We start from the raw sequence: 12,532 nt of genomic DNA on the forward strand, positions 1-12,532 counted from the left end.
ACTCCCCTTAGGTTAGACAGGATGGCTAAAGTGGGGTGAAATTAGGTACTTTCCTTCTCACATGTGTAAATCTAGAAGAGGCTTGAGTGGTTCCTTTCCCCCCTCCCTCCCTCTAGCCTTTCTGTGGAAGGCTAGAGTCATCTGGGCTTGGGTATTTCCCTTCCTTGAGGTCAATTAGGCTCTGATAGAAACAAAACAAAACAAAACAAAACGCCCAGCAGGTATGGGTCTGGTTAAAGAGTTTCTCCTGAAGGTAGACCTTGTTAAGAAGGACAGAATTGTCAGGCATATTCCAAAAAGGTTCTTTTCCCCCTTCTGCTAAGCACAAGTGGATTTTCCTCCAATATTCACTGTGAGAAGCCGGTAGAAATCTAGGAGGTAAAACTCACAAGAGCGAGGACCTGCCATTGCTTTGGTTTCCTTGGAGTTCTAACTCTCAGTGTGGTCCTCTGGAGCCTTCAGCAATTCATCAGGTGTGTTTAGGCTTTCCTACCCCCAGCACTAGCACCTGAGAAAGTGTCAGCTCAGTTTCTACTATGGAAAACCAATTCTCTGCGGTTGCCTGTCAGTCTCTCCAATTTTGGGGGCAGTGGTTTGCTCTGTGTCCTCACTTCTCTTATGGATCTAAGAAGAATTGTTGATTTTTCAGTTTGTTTAGCTTTTTACTTTACATTTTACTTTATAAGATGGAGTAGTGACTTCCAAGCTTCTTATGTACTGACCACAAACCAGAAAATTTGGGGTTATTTCTTTCTGCTCCTCAGACTGGATTTCAGTTGACCTATTTTCAAGTGTGCTGATTTTTTCTTCCACCTGCTCAAATCTGTTAATTTATTTTTTTCATTTCAATTATTGTACTCTGTAGTTCCAGAATTTTTATTTGGTTCGTTTTTATAATTTGTGTTTCTTTATTGATATTCCCTATTCATTGAGATATTATTCTCCCTGTTCCCTTTAGGTTTTCATCTCTGGTTTCCTTTAGCTCTTTAAGCATATTTTGAACAGTTTATTTAAAGTCTTCATCTAGTAAGTTCAATGTCTGTGCCTCCTCAGACACAGTTTTTGTTGATTTCTTCTGTGAATGGGCTATATTTTTTGTTACTTTATATGCTTCCTAATTTTTTGAAAACTGAGCAATTTGAATATAATATGGCAACTCTGGAAATCAGATTTTCGTCCATTTTAGGATTTATTTTGTTGTTAGTCGTGGACTATAGCTGTTTAGTTTTTTAGTGGCCTTAAAAACTATTTTTGTAAAGTCTATATTCTTTGTCATGTGAGATTTCTGGAGACTCTGTCCCTTTAGCTTGTGATTAGTTGGTGTTTTGACAGGTTTCTTTGAATATCTGGAACCAAAGGAAAAAGACAAGAAAAGAAGGAAATGGGAAAAACACTCTCAGTTTGTGTTGGGGTACTCCTTCAGGGCTTTGACAGGCCATTTACAACACTGAGCCTCTACTTCTTGCTTGTGCTGAGCCTAGAGATAGCCAGGGGTGAAAGGTTAGTGTCTTTGCAAGTCTTTTCTAAGTACACATCTTACTTTGGGTATATGCATGGCTTTCTTGGCTCCTCAGTATACATATTCACTTTTGAATGCTGTAATTAAAAAAAAGAAAAAAAGAAGCCTTCTTCCCAACTTTTCTTTCCAGGCTTTAGGCACGCCTGTTGCTTGTCTCAGCTATAATCTTTTGCCAAGGCAAGAGCAGTAGTTCATTTGCCTTGCAAGGATTACAAGGCATTCTGCCCTGATGACTTCCAAGTTAGGGGAAAGAAAGGCAAGCACTTTCAGGTAGCCCCCACACAGGTTAGAACAGACAAACATATTTCTTTGAAAATACAGTGTACTCTTCTCTCTCTGAAACCGAGGACCAGGGTCACACAGTGGTAATGCAGGCTGCCAGCGTCAGGACCATCCCTGAGCCAGGGATGCATGGGGCCAGGGTAAGTAGAAATGCCACAGATCATTACTACCATTTTTTGGTTGCCTTTTTCATAATTTAGCATCCCTTTTATTATTATCCAGAGTCCTGAAAATTTCGATTCTGACAGTTTTTACTTTGTTTTCCAAAGTTTCTGAAAGATATTTTTGCTGGGTATAGAATTCAAAGCTTACAAGTTTTTTTCTTTCAGTACTTTATTTATTTTTGAGAGAGAGGAAGAAAGGGAGAGAGAGTGCATGCCCTCGCCTGCACATTTGGGGGCAGGGGAGGGGCAGAGGGAGAGGGAGAGAGAGAATCTTAAGCAGGCTCCACGCCCAGCACAGAGCCTGACATTGGGCTTGATCGCAAAACCCTGAGGTCATGACTTGAGCCAAAATCAAGAGTCTCTTGCTTAACTGACTGAACCACCCAGGTGCCCCTCTTTCCATACTTTAAAAATGTTGCTCTGGTGGCTTCTTGTTTGCATTATCTCCAATGAGAAATCTGATCTCCTTTTCTTTGTTCCCCTGTAAAATACTGTTGCTGGTTTTTCTTCACTGCCTTTAATATTTTCTCTTTATTACTGATTTTCAGGCATTTGATGATGTGTTACCTTGATTTAGCTTCCTTTATGTTTCATATGCCTGAGATTTATTAAATATTTTGGATCTCAGTTTATAATTTTGATCAAATTTGGAAATATTTCAGTCATGATTTCTTAAAAAAATTTTTTTTTGGGGGGGTCTCTTGCTCTCTCTCCTCTCCTTGTGGATGATATTTATCCACATATTAGGTTGCTTAATGTTTCTTATAGCTCACTGGTGCTCTTTTCATTATTTTTTTCCCTTTATGTTTCATTTAGAATAGTTTCTATTGGTATTGCTTCAAGTTCATTAATCTTTTCTTCTGCAATATTTAATCTACCATTAATCTCACCTGGTGTATTTTTCATGTTAGACCTTGTAGTTTTTAATCCCTAGAAGTATGATTTGAGTCTGTTTTATATCTTCCATGTCTCTAATTTTTTTTAACACATAAAGTACAGATTTACAGGTTCCTGGCTGGCTCAGCTGAAAGAACATGTGAGGGGCGCCTGGGTGGCTCAGTCATTTAAACATCTGCCTTCAGCTCAGGTCATGATCTCAGGGTCCTGGGATTGAGCCCTGCATCAGGCTCCCCGCTCAGCACAGAGCCTCCTTCTCTCTCTCCCTCTGCCACTCCCCCTGCTTGTGCTCTGTCTGTCAAATAAATAAATAAACTCTTACATAAAAAAAAAAAAGAACACGTGACTCTTGATCTCAGGGTCATGAGTTCGAGCCCCATGTTGGGTGTAGAAATTACTAAAATAAATAAATAAACAAACTTAAAATAAATAAAATACAGCTTTAAAAATTATTTTAATTTGCTTTTCTTCTAACTCCTGTCACTGTTCTTCGTTGATATCAGTTAGTTGATTATTCTCCTCATTATGGGTTGTGTTTTTACAACTTCTTTGCATTCTTGTCTCCTTTGATTGGCTTTCAGACATTGCGATTTTTCCCATAGTGAGTGCTGGATATTTTTGCGTTCCTATAAATCTTGAGCTTTGTTCTGTGATGCCATTAAGTTACTTGGGAACAGTTTGATTTGGGGTGGTCTTGCTTTTCTGATTTTTTAGGTGGATCCATAGCAGTGCTTAGTCTAGGATTACCTAGTCTCTGTTGTTCAGGTGAGACGTTTCTGAGTTCTCTGCTCGAAACCACGTGAACGACGAGTCTAGTTGATAGGAGTAGACACTATTCCCAGACTTTTGTCCTCCTGTCCCTCTAATCTTTACTGGTGAGTCTTTCACAGGCCTCTATTAATTTCCTTACTGACCATGGCCTGTTAGTACTCTGATGAATACTCAAGGTGGTCCTTCTGCAGATTTCTGGGGTTTTTTCTTTGTGCAGCTGTCATCACTGTGGTACTTTGTCCTGTGAATATAGCCACCTTGGTCTCAGAAGCATCACCTTGCCCCAGAGAGTTTTCCAGGTTCCACTTGAGTTCCCTTTCTTTTTGCCATAGCCTGGAAACTCACAAAGCAGTAAGTTATAGCACTCATAGGCCTCACCTTGTTTGATTTCTCTCTTTCAGAGATAGCTGTCCTTGTTGCCTAATGTCTGGTGTCTTCGAAACCATTGTTTATGTGTTTTGTCTGTATTGTTTTTTAAACTTTTTGCAGGAGGGTAAATCTAGTTTTCTTTACCCTACCTTGCCTGGAAATGGCTGTTCCCTTTAGGTGGTAATACAATTTGTCTAGTGTGCCAATTATTGGTCTATTGTTTCTCAGCTTTATTCACAGGCTTCCATGTTCTCTCCTGAGCACTGGGAGCTAGAGGTCTGAACATTACCTTTCCACATCTCTTTGCAGTCTGGCTTCCACTTAGGTTCTGCCTATGTGGCATTTTGGCAGGAAATTGGAAGGTGGGAGAATGGTGGAAGCATGTCTTTTTTTTATTATTCAAGTACAATTAACATGCAGTGTTATATTAGTTTCAGGGGTACAATATAATGATTCAGCAATTCTATATATTACTCAGTGCTCATTATGATAAGTGTACTCTTAATCCCCTTCACCTATTTCATCCATCCCTCCATCATTTCCCCTCTGGCAACGATCAGTTTGTTCTCTATATTTAAGAGTTTTTGTTTGTTTGTTCATTCATTTGTTTTGTTTCTTAAATTCCACATGTAAGTGAAATCATATGGTATTGTCTTTCTCTGACTAATTTCACTTAGCATTATACCCTCTAGGTCCATCCATGTTGTTGAAAATGGCAAGATTTCATTCTTTTTTATGGCTGAGTAATATTCTTGGGTGTGTGTGTGTGTGTGTGTGTGTGTGTGTGTGTGACATCTACTTTATCCATTCATCTATTGATAGACACTTTGGTTGCTTCTATATCTTGGCTATTGTAAATAATGGTGCAATAAACATAAGGGTGTACATGTCTTTTCAAATTAGTGTTTTCATTGTCTTTGGGTAAATACCCAGTAGTGGAATTGCTGGATCATACAGTAGTTCTATTTTTAATTTTTTGAGGAACCTCCATACTGTCTTCCACAGCAACTGCACCAATTTACATTCCTACTAACAGTGCATTAGGGTTTCTTTTTCTCCACATTCTCACCAACACTCGTTATTTAGTAGAAGCATTTCTTTATTGTGCTTTTAGGAAGTGTGTCTGGCAGAGGTAGCTGAAGCAAAGGCAGGTGAATCTTGGCCACTGACTTCCTGCTCAGATATCATGCTTCCCACAGTAGCAGCCACATAAATGCAATCTTGACAGCATAGCATCTGTGGGCTCTCAGCCTGGGAGCAGCAGGCACTTTGAACTCATGGTCTTCTGCAGCATCAGAAGGAATATGCATTCCTAGGTATAAGGTAGTGTTGGCAGTTCCAAGAGCTGCCCCATTGTTACAGAAATAACTGTGGGCTCTGGATAACACCATCTCTCACTTTGATTCTTCAGCTTCAGGGCTGGTAGTGGCTTCTTGAAGTAACTAGTCTATATATAACTCTTTTCGTATAATCAATACCTTGTATCAAATTTTCTCTACAATCTATGATATTTCTTCAAAACACCCACAATACTTTCTTCTTCCTAATTGAATGCTAAGTGTTATAGGAAGATATAAAACAATTGGATTATACTTTATTTAAAGATTTTGTCAGCATTACTCCACTGTCTTCTAGCACTCAATATTGTTTGGGGGAAATTTGAGGTCAACTTGATTCCCCCCCTCTGCTTTATAATTTGTTTTAATATTTTTTACTGGATACTTGTGATTTTTTTCTTCATTTTTGACGTTCATTAGCTTTATTCATTTGTCTGGATATGGATTGCTCTGTATCAGGTTTTCCCAACAACTGATGTCTTTTTTTTTTTTTTTTTTTAAAGACTTGGGTCTTGTTTCTGGAAAATTTCCTTGAATCATGGAGGGTATTTATTCCATTATTTTTCTCCAGATACACAAATGAGGTATATGATAGAACTCATTTTCCTGTCTTTAGTATCTATCATTTTTTGATCATTTTCCTCTTTTTTCCTAAATATTATACTTCTTTTCCTCTGAATATTTTATGTTATAGGCAGAATAACTGCCCATCCCCCCAAGATGTCCAGGTCCTAATCACTAGAACCTGTGCCTGTGTTACATTACATGGCAAAAGGGACTTTGTGAATGCAATTAAGGTTATACACTCACAAACAGGGATGTTATCCTGGATTAGCGGGGTGGGCTCAATCTGATCACATGAGCACTTAGAAGTAGAGATTTATCTCGCTAAAAAGGGATGAATCAAAAAAGGAAGTTAGAGTGCTTACAAACACGAAAAGGATTCAATTTGCTATTTTTGGTTCTAAGATATCGGGATCCATGTAGGGCAAGTCCTCTAGGAGCTAAGAAAGGCTCAAGTTGCACAAGCAAGCAGAGACCTCAGTCCTAACCTACAAGGACCTACATTCTCCCAGCAATCTGAATGTATTTCAAAGTGGAGTCTTCCTAGAACCTCCTGATAAGACTCCAGCTAGGGAACAGAGTGATTTCATTCTTGCAAGATTTGGAACAGAAAAATTAGCCAAGACCACATGTATTTCTGACCTGCAGAATTGTGAGATAAATAAGTTTGTGTTGTTTTAACCCTCTCAGTTTGTGGTGATTTGCTTGGAAGCTATAGAAAACGAATTTATTATACATCATGCTTTAATACAATTTATTTTAAAATGAAGAGATCAAAGTGATACATTAAAATAAGAAATGAGTGAGTTTGAAATTTTGAACTAATATCTCTGACTATATATCTTTTCCTTTACATTCCAGTGTTAACATATTACAAATTTTATTGTTATTGTTCAGAATTTCCACTAAAATATGTGGTCATCCACATTGATTTTCTTTATGAACAAGACTTTATATTCAAGTATCTAAATATAAAAGAAATATACAGCAAAAGTTGTGTAAATATGGGAGAAACAAGTAAAAAAGTAAAAAATGTGTCACTGAAGAGGTGTATAAAAAATTTCTAGATGAAGTAAGTTAGAACATGAATAGAAAACTATTTAAGTAGAATAAGTTACCAAAATTATGCTCCAGTGTATAATTTCATCATTCTGTGCAATAGTGGTAGAAACATGAATTAATTTGGCTTATTCAATTAATCAATTAATTGAACTCCAATTTTGGAGTACTCTCTAGGACAGCAAATAAAATTTCTAAAGTTTTTATGAATCAAGGACTTCCACTTCTAGCTATCATAAAATAACAGGGACTAGATTTATCTTCTGACAAAATAAAACTAATAAACTGGATTGAATATACAGAACAATAGTTTTTAGACATTGCACAAAGTCCTAATGCACAATTGCATTAGGACTTTGATACACGAGAGAAAGGAAACAAGTAAGTCCTATGATTACCTTGGCTTCCTACCTGAAGGGAGAATGGCAGCAGGAAAGAGAATGAGAGGCAGAACATAGAAGACTTGATGAGGCGATGATGACATTGAGACAGAGTTCTGAGTCCAGGGATATAAGACGACTGGCAGAGTTGGGCAGAGTTCTGGAGAGAAAGAACCAAAGCATGAAAAAGAAATCTGTGCAGAAATCTGTGCCTAATACTAAGCATGCAAGCATAGAGTGAAACTCTATAAGCAAAGAAGGCATGGGAAATTGTAAGCTGAACAATTTCCAGGGATGTATATTACTTAGGAATAAGATATATTTAGGTTCTGTTAAGGCAGACTGGAGAGTTCCATTGAACATTCAGTAAAGACTGCAGAAAGATCGTGCCTTAGGAGTAGGTCTAAATTATCTCTAGAGTAAAAATATTCCAGACATCCAATACAGTTGCTACTAGTTATATGTGGCTGTTGAATACTTGAAATGTGTCTATGAGGGCTATGGAACTGAATTTTTTTAACTCATTTAAAAATTTATATTGAAACTAAAATAGTCAAATTGTCTAGAGGCTACCATACTGGACAGTGAAGTTCCATGGCCAACCTCATGCACCTTAATAAAGATAAGTCTTGAGGAGATGAAATTGAACTACAAATAACTGCTTGCCATAACAAATCCCAATATTCTTTAACAGAAGAATGCAAAATCTAGATGTTCAACTATGATTCAAAATGTCCAGAAACAAAAATACAAAATTACTAGATATGCCAAGAAGTGGAAAGTAGAAATTTATGTGAGCCATAACTAGGAGGAAAATCAATCAATAGAAACAGACCCACAGATGACAAAGATGATGGAATAAGTAGACAAAGATGTCAAAATAGTGTAAATATATTCAAAGATTTTAAGGAATGCCATTAACATACTGAGGAGAAAAATGAAAGATTTTTAAAAACCAATAGAACCCTTAGGGATGAAAAAATAAAATATCTGAAATAACAAATTCACTGGATAGGTATTACGGACAATTATATATTGCAGAAGAAAAGACTTGTAAATGTGAAGAAAGCAATAGAACCTTTTTTTTTTTTTTAAGCCAGAGAATAAGGATGGGAAAGAAAATGAACAGTGACCTAAGGGATATTATCAAAAAATCTAACATACAGGGGCGCCTGGGTGGCACAGCGGTTAAGCGTCTACCTTCGGCTCAGGGCATGATCCCGGCGTGATGGGATCGAGCCCCACATCAGGCTCCTCCGCTATGAGCCTGCTTCTTCCTCTCCCACTCCCCCTGCTTGTGTTCCCTCTTTCGCTGGCTGTCTCTCTCTGTGTCCAATAAATAAATAAAATTGTAAAAAAAAAAAAAAATCTATAAAAAAAAATCTAACATACAATTCTAACATATAATTGGAGTCCTAGAAGGAGAGCAGAGGGAAAGACAGAAAAAAACATTAAAGAAATAATTTCTTTGAAGAAAAATTTCCCAAATTGATGTAAACTATGGTCCCACGCTTACAAAATACTCAACAAACCCCAAGCAGGAAAAACATGAAGAAAACCATACCAAAACACATCATAATCCCATGGCAAAGAAAAAAAAGTCAGAGAGAAAATCTTAAGAGCAGTAACAAAAGACAACACTAACTTAGAGACAAAGATGAGAATATAACAGACTTCTCATTGGAAACCACGGAAAGCAGAAAATACTGCAATCTCTTTAAAGTGTTTGAGGGTATAAAAGTTAACCTAGAATATATAACCTAGAAAATTTCCCTCAATAAATACATTACAAAATACCACCTCATCATTAAAAATGCCAATATCATAATAGCTACTGTTTAGTGCCATGGCCTATGCTAGGTGCTTATATACATTTACCTCGACTGATCCTCATTATTAGCATCACTTAACCAATGACGAATCTAAAACTTACATCCAGCGGCGCCTGGGTGGCTCGGTCAGCTGGGTGTCTGCCTTCAGCTCAGGTCATGATCCTGGAGTCCCAGGATCGAGCCCCATGTTGGGCTCTCTGCTCAGCGGAGAGCCTGCTTCCCTCTCTGCCTTTCACCCCTCTCGTGCTCTCTCTTTCTCTCTCAACTGAACAATAAAATCTTTAAAAAAAAAAAAAAAGGGATGAAACTTACATCCATGGGGTAGCTTGGGCAAGGTTATGGAGGACAAATAATAAAGCAAGGATGTATTCATTCAGTCATTCAATAAATATTCTTTGTTTATTAAGTGCCAGACATGTTTTAGGGTCCAGGTTACTACAGTTAGGGAGTCAGGCAAGGTGTCTCTTTTGTAGCTTCCTGTCTCATTAGTGAGACAGGTAATTATCAAGTGAATGACTGACACAATTTTGGATAGGAAAAAAAATTGGAGGCCTGGAGATTGGTGACCGAGGCTCACTGAAGGGGAGCTGATGAGGCATTAGTCCGGAGAAAACGATCTAAGGAGTGGACATCTGAACTAGGACATGTGGGAGGCAACCTAGGACAATAGAACCTTGGCATGCCCTTGAATGGAAACAGAGGGCCCAAGAAGAGTTGTGGAGCTGGAGACAATGACCTATATTAGTTAGGAGTCTATAAACTACAGCAGGGTTTCCTTGGTGTAGAGAAGCAGGTTTCAGTTAAGGCAAACTGAGTTACTGAGTAAAGCCTGAACTGACCTGGTAAAGGTTCTTTCCCAGGTTTATTATAATGACATAAGCCACATGCAGGTGCGATCCTAATGAGGGGCAAAACACGTGGTCTGGCCAGCTCCACTTTGGAGGAGGGCCTGAGCATTAGTCTGTAAAGTATGTTATTGTAAGGGGAAATTTGTGCTTTACATATTAAACTGGGTCTGGGTGCTAGAGAATTTGTACATACCACATTGCATTTGACTTCCCCCACTGCCTTTATTCAAAACCAGTTAGATAAGAAGTCAGGTAGAAGAGGGGGTCAATAGCAGCTAAGTTATTGTGCCCTTCATATACGCTAGACTCGGTGAGGACTTCACATAGTTAGTGTCCTATTTAATTCTCTCAACAATCTCACGAGTTAGGTATTACTACTATTTTATAGATAGGAAAACTGACACACTTGCAAAGTATCATCCACAAGACGGCAGTGGTAGAGCTAGGTCTTGAATCCAGAACCATTTGACTCCAAAGCACAGACTCACAGCTACTATGATCCCTTTGTATTTTAACACAAAAGTGGGAGAACTGACTACTGTGTTCTAATTATAGTCTAGTTCATCAGCCTTCAAGGCACTATCTAGAAAAATGGCTCTGGTTGGGCCAGATTCTTCCTTACCCAGATTTACAGAGATGCCACCTGGATCCATGTTGGGTTATCCCACGCCATCTGCACTGCCATGTTCACTTCCTTCAGAATCTCACATTATCGGAGCTCCTACTTTCTATTCAGGGGCTTATGCAAAGTTCAGTCTATGAGGTTCACTGATTTAGCACTTCTTTCGTAGGAAAGAATTTGTTTTCTTTCAAATGCTCAAAAAAACAAAAACAAAAACAAAAAACAACTGCTGGCTGCCTGTGCCTTAATCCAAGGAATGCTCTTTTTCAAATTTCTTGTTAGGAAAAAGAGCCACAATTATATTGTGCAGAAAATGTTTTACCTTGATATCTGAAATTTCACCCAGTTCTAGAACCTTGCAATTTTATTGCCTGTGGAAAAATAAGGGCCAAATTTAATATAATATAAATCAGTAAGGAAATGGACATTTTGATCCACTCCTTTGGCACCTGTCACATTGATATCTAAATTTGGACCTTAAGCTTTTCTTTCCTTCCTTCCTTCCTTCCTTCCTTCCTTCCTTCCTTCCTTCCTTCCTTCCTTTTTTTCTCTTTCTTTTTCTTTCTTTCTTTCTCTTTCTTTCTTCTTTTTCTTTCTCTTTCTTTTTCCTCTTTCTTCTTTCTTTCCTCCCTTCCTTCCCTTTTTTCTTTCTTTCTTTCTTTTTTTTTCTTTCTTTCTTTCTTTCTTTCTTTCTTTCTTTCTTTCTTTCTTTTCCTTCCTTCCTTCCTTCCTTCCTTCCTTCCTTCCTTTTTTCTTTCCTCCCTTCCTTCCCTTTTTCTTTCTTTCTTTCCTCCTTTCCTTCCTTTTATTTCCTTCCTTCCTTCCTTCCTTCCTTCCTTTTTTTTCTTTCCTCCCTTCCTTCCCTTTTTCTTTCTTTCTTTCCTCCTTTCCTTCCTTTTATTTCCTTCCTTCCTTTCCTTCCTTCCTTCCTTTTTTTCTTTCCTCCCTTCCTTCCCTTTTTCTTTCTTCCTTTCCTCCTTTCCTTCCTTTTTTTTTCTTTCTTTCCTTCCTTCCTTCCTTCCTTCCTTTTGCTTGTTTTACTTTCTAACAAAGCTTTGTCTACAAACATTTTGGTGGACAGTTATAACACTGTATCCAGATTTAAAATGTAGATGATTGATCTAGAACTTTCATTTTCAGGAAATTGGTCTAAGAGTACTAGATGTCTGTACATGGATAGCCATTGCAGAATTACTTGCAACAACAACAACAACAAACTTAGAAAAAAATCTAGGTGTGACCAACAGGAAGTCAATTTAATACACTGTGGTATATCTTTGTAATGCAGCCATCAAAAATGAAAATGTTTCTCACTGGTGGGAAAATGTGGGCCATCATGTGAAAATAGTTTATAAAACAGTGTGAGTAGAACTCCAGTTTTTGTACATGTGAAAGCAAAACGAATGACCTCTGAGAGGTGGCATTATTGATAAACCTTTTTTTTTTTTTTTTTTTCTGGCAACCTAACGTAGTGGTTAAGACTATGGGCTCTAGAGCGGCACCTGGGTAGCCCAAATGTTGAGCATTGGACTTTTGGTTTGGCTGGGGTCGTGGGACTGAGCACTTCATGGAGCCCAAAGCTTCTTGCTCTGTTCCTCCCGCTCATGCTCTCTCTCTCAAATAAGTAAACCTTTAAAAAGAAAAAAAATTAATAAATAAAGCCGGTGGGCTCTGGAGATGGCCCAACTAGGTTTAAACCTTGGCTCTACTATTTGCTAGTTGTGTGGCTCTAGGCAAGTTACTTTTATGAAGATTAGATGAGTTAATTTATGTAAAATCTTTAATACAGTGAAACCACCATCATCATCATTATAAATGGAAACAAAATTAAAAATAAAAAGTGCCTTTAATAACAAAGAGGCAGCGTGTTTAATATTGTACAAAAGGA

Source organism: Ursus maritimus, unplaced genomic scaffold (assembly GCF_017311325.1).
Source record: "Ursus maritimus isolate PB19 unplaced genomic scaffold, ASM1731132v1 scaffold_11, whole genome shotgun sequence".
Classification (NCBI taxonomy): Eukaryota; Metazoa; Chordata; class Mammalia; order Carnivora; family Ursidae; genus Ursus; species Ursus maritimus.